The sequence below is a fragment of the Mauremys mutica genome, chromosome 1, assembly GCF_020497125.1.
Source record: "Mauremys mutica isolate MM-2020 ecotype Southern chromosome 1, ASM2049712v1, whole genome shotgun sequence".
NCBI classification, from domain to species: domain Eukaryota; kingdom Metazoa; phylum Chordata; order Testudines; family Geoemydidae; genus Mauremys; species Mauremys mutica.
Genome location: NC_059072.1, coordinates 177,502,744 through 177,526,809, shown reverse-complemented (window position 1 = coordinate 177,526,809; position 24,066 = coordinate 177,502,744). Strand labels below are relative to the sequence as shown.

The window sequence follows — 24,066 nt, the reverse complement described above, 5'->3', positions numbered from 1 at the left end:
ACACTTTATACTAATCACCCCCACTGTCAAAAGTCTTTTTAATAAGGTTCTTTATTGTCCATATAGAGCTTTCCACAAATCCATTTGATTGGGGATAATTTGGACTTGATGTTTTCATCAGAAACCCCCAATCTGTGACAATTGCCTTAAATCTGCACTGGAAAATTGTGGCCTACTACCACTAAAGACTTCATCTGGAATTCCATGTCTGGAAAATATTCCCTTCATGCTGGCTATCACTAACTTACTATTAGTACTGTGCAGTGTACAAATTTCTGGATACAGAGAATAATAGTCTGTGACTATTAAATAAATCAGTGCCTACCTTCTCATAAGGCCTTTGTGGATGAGGTCTCAGTGGCTCTGCCAGTTGGCATGGCTTGCATTTCAAGCACGAAAATCAGTTTCCTACCATATTAGTAATGTAATGATTGACCCATGGCCAATACAGTTCCTCTTGTGCTCATTGTTTGCACTTCTCAATTCCTAAATGACCCTCGTGGATATTCTGTAGCATTTCTTTTCAGAGATTCATTGGAATTACATCTGTACTGCCCTTGAAAATCACCCCATTCAATAGTCTCTTATACTTGGACAGCAACTGCTTATTTCTTCACGACATCCATTAATTATCACCTCTTTAAGGATTCCCAATGATTCTCTGTTTCCTCTCTTATTTGTTTCATCCTGTTAGCTATGGGAACTTATTTTACAATCAGATTTACATGGGCTTGTATCTCTATGACCAGGGAGGAGTATAAAGATATTGCTCAGGCATGCAGGAGTGAAATCAGTAAGGCCAAATCACAACTGGAGTTACAGCTAACTAGGGATGTTAAGAATAACAAGAAGGGTTTTTACAGGTATGTTAGCAACAAGAAGAAGATCAGGGCAAGTGTGAGCCCCTTACTGAATGGGGGAGGCAACCTAGTGACAGAGGATGTGGAAAAAGCTAATGTACTCAATTATTTTTTTTGTCTCTGTCTTCACAAACAAGGTCAGCTCCCGGACCCAGACTCTTGCACTGGGCAGCACAGTTTGGGGAGGCACTGACCAGCCCTCTGTGGAGAAAGAAATGAGGTTCAGGACTATTTAGAAAAGCTGGACAAGCACAAGTCCATGGGGCCGGATGCACTGCATCCGAGGGTGCTAAAGGAGTTGGCTGATGTGATTGCAGAGCCATTGGCCATTATCTTTGAAAACTCATGGCGATCAGGGGAGGTCCCGGATGACTGGAAAAAGGCTAATGTAGTTCCCATCTTTAAAAAAGGGAAGAGGGAAGATCCGGGGAACTACAGGCCAGTCAGCCTCATCTCAGTCCCTGAAAAAATCATAGAACAGGTCATCAAGGAATCAATTTTGAAGCACTTCGAGGAGAGGAAAGTGATCAGGAACAGTTAGCATGGATTCACCAAGGGCAAGTCATGCCTGACTAACCTAATTGCCTTCTATGACGAGATAACTGACTCTGTGGATGAGGGGAAAGCAGTGGACGTGTTATTCCTTGACTTCAGCAAAGCTTTTGATACGGTCTCCCACAGTATTCTTGCCAGCAAGTTAAAGAAGTAAGGGCTGGATGAATGGACTATAAAGTGGATAAAAAACTGGCTAGATCGTCGGGTTCAACAGGTAGTGATCAATGGCTCCATGTCTACTTGGCAGCCAGTATCAAGCAGAGTGCCCCAAGGGTCAGTCCTGGGGCTGGTTTTGTTCAATATTTTCATTAATGATCTGGAGGATGGCATGGATTGCATCCTCAGTGTTTGCAGATGACACTAAACTTGGAGGAGTGGTAGATACGCTGGAGGGTAGGGATAGGATACAGAGGGACCTAGACAAACTAGAGGATTGGGCCAAAAGAAATCTGATGAGGTTCAACAAAGACAAGTGCAGAGTCCTGCACTTAGGATGGAAGAATCCCATGCACTGCTACAGACTAAGGACCAAGTGGCTAGGCAGCAGTTCTGCAGAAAAAGACCTAGGGGTTACAGTGGACGAGAAGCTGGATATGAGTTAACAGTGTGCCCTTGTTGCCAAGAAGGCTAACGGCATTTTGGGCTGTATAAGTAGGGGCATTGCCAGCAGATCGAGGGACGTGATCATTCCCCTCTATTTAGCATTGGTGAGGCCTCATCTGGAGTACTGTGTCCAGTTTTGGGCCCCACACTACAAGAAGGATGTGGAAAAATTGGAAAGAGTCCAGCACAGGCAACAAAAATGATTAGGGGGCTGGAGCACATGACTTATGAGGAGAGGCTGAGGGAACTGGGATTGTTTAGTCTGCAGAAGAGTGAGGGTGGATTTGATAGCTGCTTTCAACTACCTGAAAGGGGGTTCCAAAGAGGATGGATCTAGACTGTTCTCAGTGGTGGCAGATGACAGAACAAGGAGCAATGGTCTCAAGTTGCAGTGGGGGAGGTTTAGGTTGGATATTAGGAAAAGTTTTTTCACTGGGAGGGTGGTGAAGCACTGGAATGGGTTACCTCGGGAGGTAGTGGAATCTCCTTCCTTAGAGGTTTTTAAGGTCAGGCTTGACAAAGCCCTGGCTGGGATGATTTAGTTGGGGTTGGTCCTGCTCTGAGCAGGGGATTGGACTAGATGACCTCCTGAGGTCCCTTCTAACCCTGATATTCTATGATTCTATCTCTAAAGTCTTCTCTGGTCTTGTGGGAGCCATTGCTTGCAGGAGTACGTAGCCATCCCTCGCCGTCAATCTCTGAGGGAGGCCACACTTCCTCACTGTCAGGCACCTGTAAAGGTGATCTCAACTGGGGGAAATTAGCTGCTTCTAGTGTTCAGGCTCTTAGGCCAGACAGAGCAGTAAAAAGTCCAGGAGCCCAGGCCCTCAGGAAGGGTTGGGGACACCAAACAATCAGGAGCTCTGGCCTGTGGTCAGGGCAGAGCAGCAAAGGGTCTGTGAGCCCAGGCCCTCAGTCAGGGCAGGGCAGCAAACAGTTTAGGGGCTCTGGAAGGGGTGAGCACCAACCACAGGCCTCCTGGCCAAATACAGGGAGGCTGCCACCCTGGGGGGGGGGTGGCAGGGGGTAGGGGACCCTGGGCCCACTCGACTACACTGGGTGCCAGCCCAGAGCCCCAGCAGTGGCAGAGTTTTCTGTCCCTGAGTCAGCGGGGAATCCAATCCAGCAACACGCTGACCTGTACTCATAAAGCAACACAGCCAGCCTGTAGTCAGCTGCCCCGGGCTACTTCCTATGTCCCCAGGATTTGATACCTCCATGTTGTGGGGCGTCCTCTGTCTCCCCACGGTTGGTGGCCAACAGCAGCCTCCAGCTCCTTGGTGTCTCAGTGCTTGGCGGCCCTGGGAGCTCTGGCCAGTCCTCAGACAGCAGCTCCTCAGCGTCTGGGTCAGCCAGTGGCCCTGGGAGCTCTGGCCAGCCCCCAATACAGCGGGGGTCCTCTGTGGGCGCCAGCAGCAGGCGGGATTGTCTGTCTCCCTTGGCAGCTCTAGCTCAACTGAACTGCAAGCCCTGTTTTTTATACTTCCTTTTCCAGTCCCACCCTTCTGCTTCTAGTGGGGCAGGCTGGGCTTACGTGGCTCTGCCCACTAGGGAGTGGGCGGCAGCCCTCCCTCACCATCAGTCTCCGAGGGAGGCCACGCCTCCTTGCCACACTGCTCTGGAAAGTGCTTCAGGTAGTGAACATGAATTTACACAACCAAATCATACTTTTGCAGCTTTATCCTCATTCTTTGAATCCTTATAGCAATGGCTCTCGACCTTTCCAGACTACTATACCCCTTTCAGGAGTCTGATTTGTCTTGCCTACCCCAAATTTCATCTTACTTAAAAACTTCTTGCACTTACTTGCAGATGGTATAGTGCTTACAAAAGCTTTTTTCATTTTAAACTGGCAAGTCTTTCAGAAAGCTTTCTTTGAAAACATTCTACTGGCTTACTTGCATGAACAGGGAGTTTTGTCTTCAAATGTTGTTGCAAATGTGGCAGCTTCATACTGTTATTGAACAGAGTTTCTCTGCAAAGGAAACAAAGCTTGAGATGGATCACTATTTGTAGATGTGAATCCAAAAGCAATATATTCCTTGAAGAACTGACTATGGGGGTTTTTTTCAGTCATTTTCAATTTCTTCCAATTTTCACTGTCACCACTACCACTTCTCGTTTTAAAAATCTATTCAGTTTTACATCACAACTGCATGCAAACCATGACAATTTCAACCTCATATACGTGCTTTCATGCATCAGTAAATAACATAAAACACATATCTAATACAGTGCATATATGCCCATTATATTACTATATAATGTAGTATATAGAGCAGTATAAATAAATCATTGTCCATATGAAATTTTAGTTTGTACTGACTTTGCTACTGCTTTTTATGTAGCCTATGCTAAAACTAGGCAAATATCTAGATGACTTGACATGCTCTGTGGAAGACCTCTGCGTACCCCTAGGAGTACACGTACCCCTGGTTGAGAACCACTGCTTTAAGGTACAGTCATTTAGTGGTTTGCTAAAAAACGCAATCAGGGGCCTATGGTCCATTTCAACTTCCACTGTCTGTCAAATCTCTCACAGGCAAATAATAGTGAATCTCTCACAGGCAAATAATATACCTAAAAGTTCCTTTTCAATCTGTGTATATCTGGTTTCTTCCTCAGTCAGTGATTTGGATGCATATGCCACTGGTTGCCAACAGTCCTCATGCTTCTGTAAAATCACTGCACCTAACCCAGACTGTGAAGCATCTGCTGAAATTTTAATAGGCCTTTCTGATGCATAAAACTTCAACACTGGTTCTTGTATCAGTCGTTGTTTTAAACCTTCCCACGATTCCTGCTGCTCTGCACCCCAATACCTTTCATTTTTATTCTCTAGGAGTTTTCTCAAAGCTGCTACTTTGGTAGCTAGATTAGGTATGACTTTTCCAAGATAGCTAACCATTCCCAGGAACTGTTGGACATCTTTCTTTGACTAAGGATGTGACACTGTTTCAGTGGCTGAAATCTTCCTCTTATCAGGTTTTACACCTTCATTGGAAATAATGTCCCCAACAAAAGTCAGTTCTGCCACTCCTAAAATATGTTTCTCCCTATTTAGTTTGAGGTTTGCAGCTCTAGTTACATCCAGAACTTCCTGAAGTCTACAAACATGCTCCTCTTTCATTGAGCCCCAGATGATGTCATCCATTGAGGTGTCAACATCATTAATATGTTCATAGATCACATGTATGGTTTTGCGGTACACTTCTGGTGCTGAAGCTATGCCGAAGAGTAAGCGTAAAAACTGTATCTTCCAAATGGGGTTTTAAATGTGCATAGCTCTGAGCTTTCTTCAGTTAATTTTAGCTGCCAAAACCTTGAGGATGCATCCAATTTACTGAAATATTGAGCATTTGCAAATTGAGCCATAATCTCTTCTCTGGTTGGTAGATTGAAATGTTCTTTTTTTACAGCCTTGTGGAGGTCTCTGGGATCTAAGCATATGCATAGCTGACCACTATTTTTTTCCATGATGGGAGGAGCTCACCCATTCTGTTGGCTTCCCAATTTTTTGTATTACTTGCATTGCTTTCATCTTTGCAAGCTCAGCCTTGAGTTTCTCACGGAGTGCACATAGCACCTTTCTACATGGATGAATATCTGGGGGTACCTGCTTGTTTATCACCCTGCAAGCAACCTAGCCCTTGAAACAGGTCATGATGTTCCCAAAAGAGTGCCTCATAGCCAGGGTCAGTATGATCTTGTAGGGAGAGCACTCATTTTACTAGACTGAGTTTCTCACATGCAACTAGACCTAAAATTGGCACTAGAATGAATGGGAGGCCATATGAGGTGTTTTTATGGTTGATGCCAGCAATGCACCTCCCCTTCACTGGTATATTTGTTCCAGAATAACCAGTTACTTTTATTTTTGTTGGTTACAGTTTTGGTCTTATTTTCAATCTCCCATGATCTTGTTCAGACAGAGTATTAATTTGAGCTCCTGTGTCCAGTTTCAGTGGAATAAGTGTTCCATTCATTGTCGTAGGCAGTACCCAATCCCTCTCATGAGGCTCAGGGTATGGCTACACTTACGGTTTGCAGCGCTGGTAGTTTGCAGCGCTGGTCATCCAGCTGTGTAGGAGCAGCGCTGGTGTGTGGCCACACTCACAGCTACCAGCGCTGGTGTGTGGCCACATTTGCAGTATTAGCAGCGCTGTTGGGAGTGCTGCATTATGGGCAGCTATCCCAGCATTCAAGTGCAACAACGTGCTTTTCAAAAGAGGGGGGTGGAGGGTGGTGTACTGTGACAGGGAGCGGGGAAGATAGAGTGGATTTTTGGAGCCAACACTGTTGTGTGTTAGCTTCCTGGATTGGAAAAATCACAAAATGTTCATGAGCCCTTAGTCTTAACTCTTAATTGCATACAGCCTGCCTCCAACACGGACTCCCCCCCCCCCCCCCGGCTGTTTCACTCACTCCCTGTGGTGTTTGCTGTGATCAGTGTTTGTTTTAGATTAGCAGTTCAACGGAGCTCCGATCGGTTCTGTTTCATTCACTCTCCCTGCCTCTCATTTGATTGTTTACAGCCAGGTACAGATGATCACAGCAAACAGGAGCTCGTTCACAACAAAACAAAGAGAGGCTGCATAACAAAACAAAGAGAGTAATTTATAAAAGCATTCTGGGATACACCTTATACCCTGGAGGCCAATCACAGCGCTGGTGTGTGGCCACACTTGATGACCAGCGCTGCAGCACCAGCGCTGGAATCCTTATTCCCCATGCCGAGTGAGGTATACGGCCAGCGCTGCAGCCAGGGAGTTGCAGCGCTGGAAGTGCCCTGCAGGTGTGGCCACTTACTAATTGCAGCGCTGGTAGAGGCTTTCCAGCGCTGCAAATCGCCAGTGTAGCCATACCCTTAGTAGATCCCAGTACATCTATGAAAAACTCCTCAACCAAATTGTCTTTAACTGAATACAGTTGACTTTTCTGCATTTGGGAACTGCAGCGTTTTTTCCCCACATTTATGAGAGAGTTTCCCAACGGCAACACATTGTTTGGAGCCAGGCTGTGAGCCACATCTTCCACATAGCCATCTGTACCCAGTCTTCCCCCTAACAGTGGTTTTCATAGCAAGTGGTTCCACTTTCTGATTTGATCTATTCTAGCTATATTCTTCAGTACTTAATACATGGATAACCCCCTTTGGTGAATTCAGCTCTTTGGCTTGTGCTTTCACAATTTCTGCTACCCTGCGTATTGGGAGAGCTTTTTCTAACGTTAAGTCTCCTTCACAGAGCAATCTCTCTCTTAACACATTGTCTTTAATGCCACAAATGATTCTATCTCTGACTAGAGACTCTGTCAGCTCACCAAAGTCACATGTTTTATTGAGTTTCATTAATTCTGTGACATTCTGGTGTCATGCATGCAGCTAAAAAAAATGTGTGTGTCTTAAATATTTCATTCCTTTTGGCATGCAATGTTCCTCAAATTTAGTTAGTATTTTACTTAACTTCATGCTTTCCCCTTCTTCAAACTTAAAGTTGTTATAAATATCCAGTGATTCGTCTCCAACAACATGCTAAAATATTGATGATTTCACTTTATCGTTTTTTCTCCTCTGCCTCTCTGGCTGCTAAATACAATTCAACTCTTTGTCTGAATTTTTTCAAGTTCTCTGCAACATTGCCTGACAATTGCAGACTGGACGGAGGTTGCAACACATCCATTTTTGGCTTTTTCCCATTCTTAAGCTAGTCAAGCTACTATTGTGCTCACCAAATACATGCAAAAGCCTCTGTGTCTGGTACTCAACGTGCTTCTCTTGTGCCTCCCTTTGTCTCTGCTTTCAGTTGCAAACACAGGAGTTAACTTCAAAAAAAATGCAGATTCCTTCTTATTCAGCACTTCTGACACCATCTTGGGAGTCACTAAATAACAAACTAGTGAATGAGAAAGGAATAAAACTTTAAACAAACTAGAGAGCTTCTGTAGTGAGCTGCTGCACACAGCCATGCAGTGTTCACAACCCCTACCTCCTGGGCACATCTCCAAATGTCTATGTTCATAATACTGTCCCTTATGAGGAAGCATCTCTAAATTATAATCTTCTACAAACATATCTCTACACTCATAACCCTCTTTCTTTAATAACCTAAATGCAGAGTCCTTATTTTTTTCTTAAAAAAAGCTTTATTTTTCTCTAAAGCACTTTTAAAACTCTCATAACCTGCCTTATTTTCTAATTTATCTAAAAACACCTATAAACCTATTTTTTTCTAACCTTCAAATGCAAAAGCACACACACACAAACCACCCCTAACATTCCCCATTTAAAAAATGAAAAAAGTTTCCAAATGGCCAATCGCACCAAAAACGTAAGGTCCAGATATGAGACAGAGGGCAGGACATAAATCATAAGCGGGGCAGGGAAACCTTCAAAATTATATTGTGATGAATGCTGTTAAGTGGCTAATTACTTTCCTTGTTTGCTGACTGATGGTGGTACTTAGGGAGGAGCAGGTGGCCCCTGTATCTAAATACACTATTTGGCTGACTACCTCTCCTTCAGTGACCACATTTACCATAGGTCTTCCCCTTTCATCCGGTGTTAGGCACACTACTGCCCCAGGATGCTGTACTGGAACAGGGGATTTTTCAAAATATAAAGAGTCTATGGGCACAGTCCTTTACAACATGCTAGTCCCTATTCTTGTGTTTTCCCTTCTTGGAGGTCCTTGTTCCAGGTGGTTAGCTCCAGCATCTCCTTAACCTTCTTTCTTGGTGAAAAGATTCCATGATTGCTCTTTTCCCCTCCATATTATTCAAACAAATATAATTAGGGTTACTTAATGCTTTTCATATTTTTACAAATTTTAAGACTAATACTGATTAATGATTTATCAACATATTTTGACTGCGCCACTTCCTAAAAAGTCACTTAGATTATGGGTCTCCCCAGGTATCCTGATCTAAATGTGTCACCAAACAAGCATGATCTTATGCTGACACTGGAAAGATCAGGAGCACCCAGCTTCCCTATGCTATCTCCTCGAAGGGTTGGGGAGCTGTTGGTTCATGCTCCCTCATGGTCTGCTAACCTCCGGAGCTCTACAGTGGATGATTCATCAATTTGATCCTACTCTCATATTGTAACAGCCACTTCCAAATGAAATTCCTCAGTGAATTAGAGGGTTTCTGCTGTTCCCTACTAAAATTTCTACTTTTATTTTCCCCATTCTGTCTACCTTGCTGGCTCCCTTTTTGCTGAGGATCATTATTAGTGAAAGTTACTGCTGATACCTTTTCAGGCTTTTTCTTTGGGGGTGGAAATGCTTCCTTTTGTATTTTATATACAGCCTTTTCTACATTATCCACTGCAGCGTCTGAATTACCACCGCTGTTTCTACTGCCAAGCCTAATTCCAAAACCAGTGTCCCCTCAGGTTGTGGTGCATTATGAACTGCCATTTTCTGTATCTCTGCTAGTTTTTTTTTTCTATTTTAAGCTGTTAATTCTATCATTTTGAGACCTGGCTGCATACAGCACCGCTGTGGTTGCTCCTGAAGAGCTTGTTCTTTGCTTGCTTTAACCTCAATATCAGCTTTAAATTTCTTAAACTGCTCCTCTACCATTTCCGATTTCTGTTCTGAACAAAGGTGTTTTTCATTATACTTTTTGAGGCTGGCGTCCAAATGTGTACAGTATGTTTGCTTGTCTTCCAGCTTAGCCTGTAGCTTGATTTAACTGAGTATTTGCCTGATTTAACTCCGGTTACTTATCTTGTCGCACATTCTGGGCTGTGTTTAAATGATTTTGAAGATTTGCCTTTTGAGTGGCTTCTAATGCTTATGAAAGCAGTAATTTAATCTTTATTTTTGAAAAGTAATTTTTGGGTAATTCCTTCTGTGTGGCTGCAGTTTGAGCTGCCTGTGTTGAAGTAGTGGTTCTCAAATTGTCAGCCTCTGTTCTTAGAATAAAAACAACAAGGACTCCTTGTGGCACCTGGAGCCTGGTCTACACTACGTGTTTAAACCGGTTTTAGGAGTGTAAAACCGATTTAACGCCACAACCGTCCACACTAGGAGGCACCTTATATCGATTTTAATGGCTCTTTAAACCGGTTTCTGTACTCCTCCCTAACGAGAGGAGTAGCGCTAGTATCGGTATTACCATATCGGATTAGGGTTAGTGTGGCCGCTGATCGACGGTATTGGCCTCCGGGCGGTATCCCACAGTGCACCACTGACCGCTCTGGACAGCAATCTGAACTCGGATGCAGTGGCCAGGTAGACAGGAAAAGCCCCGCGAACTTTTGAATATTTCCTGTTTGCCCAGCGTGGAGCTCCGATCAGCACGGGTGGTGATGCAGTTAAAAATCAAAATAAAGAAAGAGCTCCAGCATGGACGATGCGGACGTGATCGCTGTAAGGGCAGGCAAATCTGTTCTATCAGCGCTCCGTTACAGAAGACGAAATTCAAAATCATTTTTTAAATATCTCCAGACAGACGCCATAGCAGGGACTCAGCGCACTGCTGCGTGGCAAGCGTAACGGAAAGCCAAAGAATCAAATGGACGCTCATGGACTGGAGGACTCAAGCTATCCCACAGTTCCTGCAGTCTCTGAAAAGCATTTGCATTCTTGGCTGAGCGCCAAATGCTTCTAGGGTCAAAAACAGTGTCCGCGGTGGGTCAGGGCATAGCTAGGCAATTTACGCACCCCCCCACCCACCCCCAGAAGTGAAAGGGAAAACAATCCTGTCTTGACTCTTACATGTCACCCTATCTTTACTGAATGCTGCAGATAGACGCGATGGTGCAGCACTCAACACCAACATCCTTGCTCCCCCCGCCATGGGTGGCTGATGGTACAATAAGATTGATACCCATCGTCATCATCAGCCTATTGGCACATGGGGCAGTGCAAAAGGACTGGTAACCATGCGTACTAGCATCTGTCAGGTCGATCAAGGGTGCCTGGTCCTAATTTTTCCTGGTAGATGGTGCAGTATGGCTGATATCCATCATCGTCATAGCAACAGGGGGCTGAGCTCCATCAGCCCCCACCCTTCATGTGTAAAGAAAAGATTCAAGTGCCCCTGAACTAGCAGAGGGATGCACTCCTTACTGTCCTGTCTGGACTATCATAGCAGCTGGAGGCTGCCTTCACTAACAAGTCACTGTGTCTTATTCCTGCATTCTTTATTACTTCATCACACAAGTGGGGGGACAATGCTACGGTAGCCCATGAAGGCTGGGGGAAGAATGAAATGAACAGGTGGGGTTGTTGCAGGAGCACCCCCTGTGAATAGCATACAGCTCATAATTTCTGCAGGATCTGACACAGAGCAGCTGTGCTCTCTGGTTCTCTGATTCAGTGGTTCTCTAGTACACTTGCCCATATTCTAGGCAGGACTGATTCTATTTTTAGATACCAAAAAGGAGGGATTGACTCAGGGAGTCATTCCCAATTTTGGCTTTTGCGCCCCTGGCTAAGAGCAGCCAGGGGCACTTATGACAGCAGCAAATGGAACAGTGCAAAAGGACTGGTAGCCATGATCATCTTATTACCAATTTATGGATTGGTAGATGGTGCAGTATGGCTGATAACCATCTCTGCTGTCATGCAAAAGCAAAAGCATGCTGCTGTGTAGCGCTGCTGAATCGCCTCTGTCAGCGGCATCTAGTACACATACGGTGACAGGCACAAAAGGCAAAACAGGCTCCATGATTGCCATGCTATGGCATCTGCCAGGGCAATCCAGGGAAAAAAGGCGCGAAATGCTTGTCTGCCGTTGCTTTCCCAGAGGAAGGAGTGACTGACGACATTTACCCAGAACCACCCGCGACAATGATTTTTGCCCCATCAGGCACTGGGATCTCAACCCGGAAATGCCAAGGGGCGGGGGAGGCTGCGGGAACTATGGGATAGCTACGGGATAGCTACCCACAGTGCAACGCTCCAGAAATCGACGCTAGCCTCGGACCATGGACGCACACCACCGATTTAATGTGTTTAGTGTGGCCGCGCGCACTCGATTTTATAAAATCTGTTTTACAAAACCGGTTTATGCAAATTCGGAATAGTCCCGTAGTGTAGACGTACCCTTAGAGACTAACAAATTTATTTGGGCACAACAAACTGATACAGACTAACATGGCTACCCCTCTGAAACCTGCTCTTTGAATGTCAGCTTCTGCTTTTAAGTTAGCTGCTTCTGCCTTTGAATTAGCTAATTCATTGTGACACATGGCTAGAAAGGATTAAACATCCTGCAAAATAAATAACCCTCAAAAGACATGTAGGGAGATAATGTTTGTGTTTTTGTGTATTTACATATGTATGAGTACGGTAGACAATGTAATCAACAGTTCCTGTCTATGCTGTATTCTGATATCATTTAAATGAATTGTAAACATATCTTGTTATTCAGCACTCTTTGAAATGTACTGTGAATGGTGAAGGAAAAAGCAAATGTCCTTATGTTAATTCATATAGCTAAGTACCGGGATGATGGACCTCCTTCAAAGTCATTCTAATTACCTTTTGTTCCCTGAAGAAATCCCAACTTGTCAAAAGACATGAAACTGTATAAAAGATCCTTGGGTCCTGATTCTGTCATCTCAGATCTGCTAAAGCTTCTTCAGGGGAAGTTTGAGTCACAAGACTGAGGTCCCAGTTATGCTGGTACACGCTGAACATGATATTTGGACTTTGGACTATAAACTATATGCTATTTCTGAAAGAACTCTTTGCAACCACAAAGCTCACCATTTGTGCTATGAATCTGCACCTAAATGAACTGAACTCATATCCGTATGCATATAGATCTTTTAACCACTTAATACTCTCTGGCTCTCTTTTGTTTTTTAATAAATTTTAGTTTAGTTAGTAAGAATTGGCTGTAGCATGTATTTGGGTAAGATCTGAAACATTCATTAACCTGGGAGGTAACATGTCCGATCCTTTGGGATTTGTAGAACCTTTTCTTTTATATGATGAAATAAAATTCACAGAAATTTTCATCATTTGACGGGGTACCCTGGATGGAGGCCAGATCACTTTAAGGGAACTGTGTTGTTTGGACTTCCGAGTAACCTGTGAGGTAATAAAGAAGCTGTCTATGCTGGCTTGGTAAATCTAGGTATTGGAATATCCACCAGCTTTATGGGGATTGTCTGCCCCGTTCTTTTCAGTTCACCCTAATTGAGTGACCACAGCTGGCTCCCAACTAGGACCCCAGTCACAATCTTCCTTTACTAATTTGTTTTCTCTAATTATTGTATTCTTACCATGAGATTATTTACTAATTCTTTTCCTTCCAATACCTCCTTTTGTGAGGTAACAATCTGGATAGCCTGTGCCAGCACAGTAGCTCTCAGAGTGTCAACTTCTACTTTTAGATTAGCTAATTCTTCTAACTTTTTATCCTTTTTTTTCTTTTTCCTCTTAAACACCTGTACTTCTGCATCTAAAGCCACCGCTACCATTTGTAATTCTTGTAAAGCAGGCTTTTTTCTTTGCCTTTTTGTTTGGAGTCCCTGAAAAGGTTCCGAGAAAAAGGGAATCTTTCTCTGGCTTAACCCATTGATTCCATTGCTCACATAGCTTGTGCTATGAACCAGGCCCAGTAAAAGCACCAGGCTTCCAAGTATTTTAAAACAATCTTCTAATTCTGTTTTTCCTAACATTAATTCCAAATTACTGTTACCACTTGACTCTCCTTTCTTTCCTGGCATTTTGATGTTATTATATACACTTAGACCTGAATCCATAGTTCACTGACTATGGCAGAAACATAGGTTGCGACCCTAGTTCCTACACTCTCCTCACTTGCAGGATTGTGGTTGTGCTCCTTATGAGATGAGTCCTTGGGGGATCACTTGCAATCACTGGAACCACTCCTGGGGAATTACAACCATGACAACCCATGGTTTCTGTCCGGTTACAACCACTCTTGAGTCCTTATGGGACCTAATGCAATTGACCAGTCCCTGGTTCTTCCTACTTGCTGTCACTCTTGGGGTTGTGTCTATGGTCCTGTAACAGAGCCTCCCTGGTCCTGTTTCTGTCTCCATCTACAAACCATGCAGAGACCCTTGTTCTGGTTCAACACTCTGTACAGTTTATTCATAATTGAGTCCCACCACCTTCACAGCATACCAAGCACCTTTACAAGCAGGAAGAGAGCAATCTCTCTCTCCCACTCATTGCTCGCTTTACCCCTTTTCACTTCCTTCCTGTGCCTATTTGTGAGCTCTGGCTAGTGGCTTAATTAGCCTTTCTGCCCTGCCCCACAAACTAGGCACAGGTCTGCCTCGTCAGCTCCAATCTGCTATGCCTGACTGGAGCTGCTGTGAACAGAGTGCTGACTCAGGGGTTCATACCTAGCACTCTGTCACACACCTCCCCCCTTATCTAACTGCAACACACCCCTGTGCTTTCCCTGTGCTCTCCCTCCCATCCTTGAAGATGGCTTCAGGAATACCTAGATAATTTCCATTCTGAGGAGAGACAGTAAGTTCCTCCCTTCCTCTAAACCAGGGGATCTCAAACTCAATTTATCTTAGGGCCAGTGCCAGCCCTGAAATCCTCCCAGTGGGCCAATGTTACTCATGCCACCCAGAACCCACCCCCCACTTGCCTAAGGCTCTGGGAGGGAGTTTGAGTGAGGGAGGAGATCTGGGGGTGGAGTTGGGGTGCTGGATGCAGGCTCTGAGATGGAGTTTGGGTGCTGGGGCAGGGAGTGGGTTTGCAGGCTCTGGGAGGGAGTTTGGGGGTGGGAGGGGTGTGTGGCAAGGGGGAGGGGGTGCAGGCTCTGGGAGGGAGTTTGGGGGTGGGAGGGGTGTGTGGGGAGGGGGTGCAGGCTCTGGGAGGGGGTCAGGAGGTGCAGCACTTACCTGGGGCTCCAAGGTGGGATGGGCTAGGAGGCCTCCACATGCTGCTGCCCCCAGGCACTGCCCCCACAGCTTCCCATTGGCCGCAGGGGCACTCGGGGTGGGGGCAGCGTGCAGAAGCACAGACCCACCCTGAGGCCACAGAGAGGAGCCAGCAGCCCCTGGAGCAAGCAGGCAGATGCCGCTCAGCTCCGCTGCACTGCCTGGATCCCGGGCCATTGTAAATTGCCTGGGGGGGAAGTGCCCAGGGGCAGCAGGAGGGACCAAAGGAGAGACCTGGCCCCAAAACTGCTGGAGCCCCGTGGGCCACATTGGGGAGGTTTGTGGGCCACAAGTTTGAGACCCCTGCTCTAAACACTAAACCATGTTCAGCGAGGAACTTACCAACTATGACAATACACTTTAAAACTTCCTTCAAGTAGGCAGTTTGTGTTAGAAGCAGGGCGCAGCCATACCATCTCCCTGTGAATGTGATTCTTCCCTTGCAAATGGGTTAGCTATGCAACCTGACTAGTCAAATAATCATGGCATTATGAAGTTCTACACTGCTTTCATAAGAACAAGTCTTCTCTCCTTTTTTCCAGTTGGAAAAGACAGGCGCTACAACGGGGCTAAGATTGTTAGGTGAGGAAATGAGTTTGCACATGAAACATAAGAACATAATACTGTTCCTGTGGATTTAGAATACATCAAGCCGTGCCTCTGATAATGTGCTCCATTTGGTAATTTTTATTCAAAGAGAGACAAGAGAGATCTTTTCTGACATTTATACTGCTGCTCAGAAGCTATAAATTTGTCATTGTGATTCTGAAGATGGAGCAGACCTTTCTCAATACATTGGGCATGAAACTCCTCTGCTATCAAAGCAGGCCATTGAACTGGATATTGTTCAACACTAATGGCAATGTTATTCTCTTTATCACTACTATTCTCTTTGCCTTCAGTACAGTGGGAGGAAAAATGGGTCATTTTCAGTATCACTTTTGTCCTGGATTTCAAGAACGTTTGCTTTTCTTCTGCCCTCTCCTGAGGGAACAAGTTCATATGTATATACCAGTGGTTCCCAAACTCGTTCCGCCGCTTGTGCAGGGAAAGCCCCTGGCGGGCCGGGCCGGTTTGTGTACCTGCCGCGTCCGCAGGTTCGGCCGATCGCGGCTCCCAGTGGCCGCGGTTCGCTGCTCCAGGCCAATGGGGGCTCCAGGAAGCAGCGGCCAGTATGTTCCTCAGCCCGCACCGCTTCCAGCAGCTCCCATTGGCCTGGAGCCGCGATCAGCCAACCTGTGGACGCGGGAGGTACACAAACCGGCCCGGCCTGCCAGGGGCTTTCCCTGCACAAGCGGCGGAACAAGTTTGGGAACCACTGGTATATATCTTCCCTTTGATGATCATTTCTGAGAGAGACTGTCCAGCTTCTTTGGAAGATGATTCTGAAGTAGTACTAGCAAAGAAAGAGTAAGTTTTGTAATTTGCTTACAGTTTTCTCTCTTTCTAACTTAGTTTTCCTTTTCGCTGCTCCACTTGGGAATTAAAACAATACTAAAGAAGTACTGGGCAGTGCTGCCATTAGCAGACAGCGATTAGCGCTTCCAATTCACACACCCATCACCAGCACCTGAAAGTCTGAAAAAAATTAAACTCTAACTGAAAGCTTAAGAACAAAATCAGTGTCAGCAATGGGCATCTATGTTTTAAGTTGTTTTTCTTTTCTTTTTAGAGTTAGCATACATATAATGAAATCTCCCTTGTATAGAGTCTATATGTGATGGATTGGAGGCCTCCCAGAAAAGCAGAGGCTTGAGGGGTGCAGTTCCCTCAGCCCCGCTTTAATCCAGCATTGTGTGGTTAGGACATAAAAAACGTGTGTTCGTGCAACAAGGTGAGCCAATCCTTGCCTTGAGGCCAAAGGTTTGAAAATGAGCAAGTCTGGGGGCAGTGTGGGTGCCAATCAGTTGAACCCTCTTGTAGCAACTGAGAGAGGATAATGTTCACAGGTATGAGACCTTTCTCAAGGTTCCAGCAACCCTTACTTGATCATTCATTTGGACTCTTAATCTTTTAGTTGAAGCATTTAAATACCTCTTTGGGCTGGGGAGAGGGTTCTAAAAATGTGCTATGGATTTAAAATGAGGCTGGAAGCATGACAGGAGCAGACAGAGTTTATAGCTCATACACAATTCAGAGAAACTGCCAATTCAAATTCTCTGTCTGGATGATCTGCCAGGAGAGAGACAGGAGCTTCTCCCAACCAATAGGGATGGAAATGTGTATCCTAAATCATGACATCACTATTGGTATGCCTCCTTAGCTGCTTCTAAACAATCAGGTTCAGAATTGTGCCTGTCCCAAGCGACTCGCAAGCTAAAGGACCTGCATGCAGCAAAGTCTGGAGCAGGAGAACCATCCTTGGAAGCAGAGATGGAGTACCTGTTGATATTGGGGGTGGAGTGGAGGGCAGAGTGAGGGAGGCACTACAGAGCATGATACACTGAGATTTCAGCAAAAATAGAGACTCCCTTTAGGGCGTGTGTAACAAAGAAGCAGGTAGGTGTATGCCACGCTGCAATGTTAGCTACAGACATGGGTGATGGGTAAGGCTGCGAGTCTGTCACCCAGGTCACAGAAGTCATGGATTCCATGACTTTCCGGGACTTCTGCAGCAGTTGGTGCAGCTGACCCCGGGGCCACCTGAGCAGCTGGGGCAGCCCTGGGGCCAGCCACACTGGCCACTGCTTGGGTGGCCCCAGGCAGTTGATCCCAGGTGCTCACCCAGAGCAGCAATCCGGAAGCAGCAGTGGTGCCCTGGGCTGCCCCCTCCCCCGCCCAGCAGCAGCAACAGGACCCCAGGACGCTGCTGCCCCAGCCGCTGCACCAGTGGCAGGGCTCTAGGGCACCGCCCTCCACCCAGAGCAGCAGCAGCGGGGGTGGGCGGGAGGGTGCACTGGGCCACCCTCCAGCAGCAGTGGGGCCCCAGACCACCTCCCCAGCAGCGGCAGGTCCCCAGAGCATCCCCCCAAAGGCGCAGCAGTGTCCTCCAGAGCATCAGCCCCAGAGCAGTAGTGTCCATGGAAGTGCCCCCCCAGCACCTAAATTTAGTTAGGGTTATTTTTAGTAAAAGTCATGGACACGTCAGGGACTGTGACTTTTTTGTTTACTGCCCATGACCTGTCCATGACTTTTACTAAAAATACCAGAGAGTAAATCATAGCCTTAGTGATGGGTGAACCACAGGCTCAGGGAGGCTAGCCCCCAGCTTGGCCTTCCCCTTCTGCCCGAGCCCCCGCCCGTCCCCCTAGCTCCCTTCCCCCAGCCCAGAGCACCCGGTGCCGCGGCCCCAGCTCCAGTGCCCTCAGCTGTCCCGCCCGCCCCCAAGCACAGGGCGGGAAGCCCCAGTGCCTCCAGCCCTAGAGTGCCAGGTGCCAGCACCCTCCTCCCTGGAGCCCCGGGTGGCGCAGCCCCAGTGCCCGGGGGCATCCCAGCACTGGGCGACCTCAGCTACCCCAAGTTCCAGCAACAGGCCAGCCGCCCCAGCCCCAGCACACTTTCCAGAAGAGGAGCAGCCTGCTTGGGCTGGGGCCAAGGGGAAGCAACAAGCAGGAGGGGGCCTCGGGATGGACTGTAGGCATGGCCACACAGGGCTCTTTGGGGAGGCATAGCCTTCCCCCGCCTATGATATGGGCCTCCTACGGCTATAGCTCTGGGATAATCAGCTTTCTCTGAGCACTCCAAAGGTGAAAAGAAAACCTCAATCATTTGGGGACTTCTCTGGTCCCCGCCCCTAGGGTAGCTTGGTTTTTCTGATTGAGTGTTCCTTACAAGAAGAACAGGGGAGCCTGATTCTCAGCAATAGCTTAGGACTCTCTCAAACTCTTGATTTGGGTAGGGGAAGCAGCTCTCTTCACTGTGATTTCAAAACTTACTAAGCATCATGGGTAAGATAATTGTAGTCTTTTAGGTGATTTATGAAAGCAGACTGGGATTGGGCTGGGATGTGGGGGAAGATGAAATGAGAAACAGACAAGATGACCTCACCGTTTATTTTTACCTTGTTCTTCTCTTGCTGAGTACATGTTTGCAGTTCTTTAGCCTGTTTCTGCTGCTAAAATGAATATACTTGGAATATTTTAAACAAGGGGGGATTGCAGGTCTTTGTCTCTTTCTTCTGTTCTCTTCAGCAGTTCCTCTGCTGTGCTTATTTTGTTGGAAGCTGCAGTGCTTTTGTCCTTCATGCACCTTGTGCTGCAATGCAGCTGAGTGCTCCATAGATGACTTAATCTCTGCACTTCACCTCAGAGTGATACTGATGCTCAGTAGCTCTAAATCAACTCCTCTGCATAGCCTGCCTCCTGGCTCGTGTTCGCTTCCTGGTGTTTCTCTAAAATAGTTCCTCCCAAAACTGATGTTCCCCCCTCCAGGCTCTGTCTGTGCAGACTGTATACATAGGAAATGCTGCAATCTGACAAGTCTGATTCGCACAGCTTCCCTCGGTCCTTTCACAGAAGTGCTCTGAAATGAGGAATGACCATTTTAACAGCCTCTGAGATGCTGTATTATGAAATGCGTCAGCTGGGGTAAAACTGTGTCTAGTTCCTTTGGTTGAGTAATTGAAGTAGGAATAATTCCATCTGTGTTTCAGCCACATTTCTGTTCCCTTCTAAATCTCTCATTTTTCCTCACTTGCTTCCTCAGGAGCAAGAAGAAGAGATGGAAGCAGAGGAGCAGGAAGAGAATTGTCGGTTTGATTTGGAGAAGATGAAGATCACAGAGGGAGGAAATATGGTGAGCAAAAGGCCTACTCAGTCTGGTAGACCTACACATGAGGAACAAAAGGTAGAAGAGTAATGTTGTCTTGTGGTTAATACCTGGGACTGGAAGAAAGGGCATCTGGATTCCATTTCCAGCTCTACCACAGATTCTGTGATATTAGGCAATTCACTTAATCTCCCTGTGCCTCTGTTTCTCATCTGTACATTGGGGAGGATACTTGCCAGACTCACAGAGGATTTGAGGCTTAATTTAATGTCTGAAGTTCTTGAGTTTTAAAGTACTTTATACAAGCAAAGTGTTGTTGAGCTGTTCAGTTCTAAAATGATGATTGTGCATGAACTCATGTAATTCGTATACATCTGTCCTGTGGTCTGGGTGACATAGTGAGCTTTTACATGATGCATTTTACGTCAGGCCACTTAGTTGCCTAAATATGGATTTAAATAGTCTAATTTGGGCACCTTTTTAAAAAAAAAACTTGGCTGTATTTTCTAGAGGTTTGCCCTCTCTAGTTTCAAATGATGGGGTTATGCCTCTTCCTTCAGCAAGCTAATTTGCATTCTAATAAACAATTACTGATAGCCTAAATTTGCCTTTTATCCCTTTTATCATTTTACTCTCATTCATACCCTGAGGTTCAGATTAGATCATTCCTTTCCCTTCTTGTGGGTGCTTGTGATTATTAGATCTAACACTCATCCTCCTTTTGCTGTCACTTTCATTTTTTAATGTTCCTCTTTCCTGTCACTCTAGATATTTCATATGGCTGTAGTTTTTAGAGACTCACCTGACTCTGGATTTTGTTACAAATGTGAAATTTGGGCCAGGCCCTGTAAGGGAGAAATGGTGTCTAGTGGGAAATGGGTAATTGGTTTTACCTATCATCTCTATTAAAGACATTGAAGGAGTAAACAGCATGTTCATGAAACATGATGTCAAAGAGCACACCTCCTCTGTAGCATCCTCTGCTGGCCAGGGATGACTGTGCAGCACCCTGCCTCAGTTTCCCCTTCACAGGTTCCCAGGAGTAATCCCTAGAGGCATATGTCCACACCTCTTCTTGGTGACTGGGTTATTAGCATAAAATAAACCCAAAGTGAAATCTATCCTCACCCCTTCATTCCCTGTGGAGAGGGTTGATGGGGAGGTTCCAAACTCATCTTGGGACAAGACTGTCTGTCCTCTCCAGCCACTCTCCTCAAAGGGGTGGAGGGGGGTGAGCTCCAGGAAGGAGTTGGAAACAATCTTTTTTTTCTGTCTGAGCTGTGTTGCAAATACTAGAGAAAATAGAAGTACTCAAAGAGAAAAACAAAAGTTAAATAGATCTTGGGAGGGGAGAATAAGCAAAACTGCAGTATTCAATGGGAGGGAGAAACCTGGAAAACACAGAGGCCTAAAAAGCCATAAAGTGAGAAGAAGCAAAGAAGACATAAATCTGGAATATCATATGGTAGCAGAATAGGCCAGTGCAATTATAAATGACTCTCACACACACAAAAGTGGCACAGATCAGGAAGGCAATAATCCCTCTGTCTCTGATGCAACTGCAGTCAGTTCTGGTTACCATAGGCCACACTCAATCTGACTGGGGCCAGTTCAGCACCCTGAGGTCTTCCCTAACTTGTCACCTGGCTGCAATTGCCCGGGTGGCTGCCAGTATGCAAAATAACTAGGGTACTCCACCTATTCTGCCTTCACACAGCCTGCCCCAAAATGTTCCTTGCACAGAGGGGTACTGTTGAGGCTTCCACACACGGTTTCCCGTGCAAGGGATACTCCTGGGGGAGGGAGCTACACAGCCCACTTGCATTGGCTCAGCTTGTGCGACAGAGCTGAATCAGGTCCCTGATTACCAGAAAGGTATCAAGAAATTAGAGTTCAGAAAGAAGCAACAAAAATGTTCATGGGTCTGGGGCGGGGCTTGACCAAGGGAAGATAAAAAGTGTCACTTTGGAGGGGAGACAATTTTCTACCAAAAAAAGAACAGGAGTACTTGTGGCACCTTAGAGACTATTTGAAGGGTTCAAACACGGAGGAGGCAGAGGAATTATTTAGGTTGGCACAGGGGAGTATTTCTAGGAGTGATGAGATGAAAAAAGGGAGAAATTTAGTATGAATATCAGAAAAGACATTCTGAGAGACCTACTAGCATGTGGAATAATGTCCCAAGGGAAAAGTAGGGGTGCCGTCGCTTGGAACACTTAAAACTACACTGAATGGTGCACTATTGTTCTGTAGGGAGCAATCTTGCTCTGGCAATGGACTTAGGGTGACCAGACAGCAAATGTAAAAAATTGGGACGAGGGGTGTGGGGTAATAGGAGCCTATATAAGAAAAAAACAAACAAAATCAGGACTGTCCCTATAAAATCCAGACATCTGGTCACCCTAGATAAACTAAACACGACATAACAAATCTGTTTCACTTCCAGCTTCAATAATTCTATGACAGGTTCATGAACCTTTCAAAGGTACTTGAGCCTACTTATGATTCCACCATTCACACTTGTCACAGGGTTCGATACAAGACTAGGTGAAATTCAATGGTTTCCACTAACTTCATGTTGAGAATTTAGGTTTCTTGGAAACCAAAACCCAGTTGGAAGTAGGGAGTGGTTAATAACTCTAAGACTGAAAGAGAGGAAATTGTTCATGCAAAATAAAAACTCATTCTAGTCCTCTTCCACTTATTTTCTTGCTTGTCTCCTGCATCAGACACACCATGCTAGTGGTGTCTTGTGCAGGCACAGTGCAAGGATCCTACCCACAGTGTTGGAAGGACTTTTTACTCTGCCTCTGCTCCTTGTCCTGTGACTGAGCGGTTGGATTGTTGCAGGCCAACAGGCACTGAGTAGGAATTCTTGTTTCAGATGACGTTTGATGAGGTGGCTTTGTATTTCTGCGAGGCAGAGTGGGGCTCTTGGATGAAGAGCAGAGGGAAATCTACAAGGATGTCATACAGGAAAATTATGAGACTCTGATCTCCCTGGGTACGACTCTCATATGTAAGAAGCTGTGCAGTCTCTGAAGTGTCTATGGTCAGCTTCTGCTCAGTGTCCTTACCTGCCCCCTTAGAATTAGAAAATCAGTCCCTATGGTACCCAGAATCACTGCAAGAACAGACCATCCTCTCCATACCAATTCCCTTTCAAAGGAGGATTCTGAAATACAGCAGTGGACCTAATTCCCAGAGCTTTCTATTGAGACAGAATAGAGGGATAGACTAGACATGACATAACAGATCTGTTTCACTTACTCTCACCATTGTAGAAGCAGCAAAGAATCCTGTGGCACCTTATAGACTAACAGACGTTTTGCACCATGAGCTTTCGTGGGTGAATACCCACTTCTTCGGATGCTTCACCCACGAAAGCTCATGCTGCAAAATGTCTGTTAGTCTATAAGGTGCCACAGGATTCTTTGCTGCTTCTACAGAACCAGACTAACACGGCTACCCCTCTGATACTTCTCACCATTGTATTACCTACTAAGATTGGCTTTGTCTTTGCAAGAGGGAAAATTCCTGTGAGAAGAGCCATAGGGCTCATTCTTGAATACAAAACCAGAGTCTCTCTGCATCAGTCTCTCTGCAGGCTTAGAAATGGGCAAGTGATTTAATTTTTTACACTGTGTCAATTGTCTTATTTTCCTGTGTGAAGAGATCCCTCATTCTCCTTCAGAGATTACAACACATCTCCTAACAGCTATTTACTCTTCCAGCAGGACTCGTGACAATCCTCTCTCTATTTGGATTACACCCTTGCCTCTAGTAAAACAATGTGGGCTTATAAAAGTCATGATCATTCTTTGTGACAAGCACTCAAACATTAGCCAGCTGTTAACACATCTTTTCCAATGACCAGGATTTCCGATTCCCAAGTCTGAGATGATAGCCCAGGTGGAAAGAGGGGAAGAGCCATTTGTCCCAGATCTCCAGCACTCTGAGGAAACAGAGATCCTGATGGTCAACTGCACAGGTGAGGCAATGAGTGAAGTAAAAAGCTGGGATTCTAATAATAATGTCTCTGCTCTCTTTCATCTTGTTAGCGGATGTGCAATGGCCGAGTCTGCATCCTGTTGTCCATGTGCAATAGCAAAAAGAAAATGTCATGATTCTTACCCTGAATCATGGAAACAAACCTGATAATCAGTTTCATTATATAGGCACAATATCAGGTTCTATGCTTATAGCATTTCTAATAAAGAAAAAACAGCTAAACTTCTCTATTAGAAAAGAGAATGATTTGATTCACCAAAGATTAAAAATAAGTTAGCTGTCTGATTCTCCCATGGTGGTCATGGATGGCAGTAGGATAGGTGTCTCAAAGTGGTAAAGCAAATAAAGAAAGAAAGAAAGAAAAAATAAAGGGGGTGGGTGCAGAGTTAGCTAATTTTGGTCTTCTGAGGAAAAAAGCTGCTGCCCTGCTACCACATC

General features: G+C 45.6%; 1 long non-coding RNA gene across 2 annotated transcripts in view; it reads left to right on the top strand.

Annotated features, from left to right (window-relative positions):
* Positions 1 to 14,358: 14,358 nt before the first annotated feature.
* Positions 14,359 to 24,066, top strand: part of LOC123361836 — a 15,693-nt gene continuing 5,985 nt past the window's right edge. Inside the window, exons 1-3 of one of the 2 annotated variants that reach the window (XR_006576245.1) lie at positions 14,359 to 14,488; positions 19,555 to 19,644; positions 23,495 to 23,608. This is a non-coding gene — a long non-coding RNA (uncharacterized LOC123361836). Of the gene's footprint in view, positions 14,489 to 19,286; positions 19,437 to 19,554; positions 19,645 to 23,494; positions 23,609 to 24,066 lie in introns of those variants that run through there. The other variant, XR_006576246.1, reaches the window with a different exon arrangement.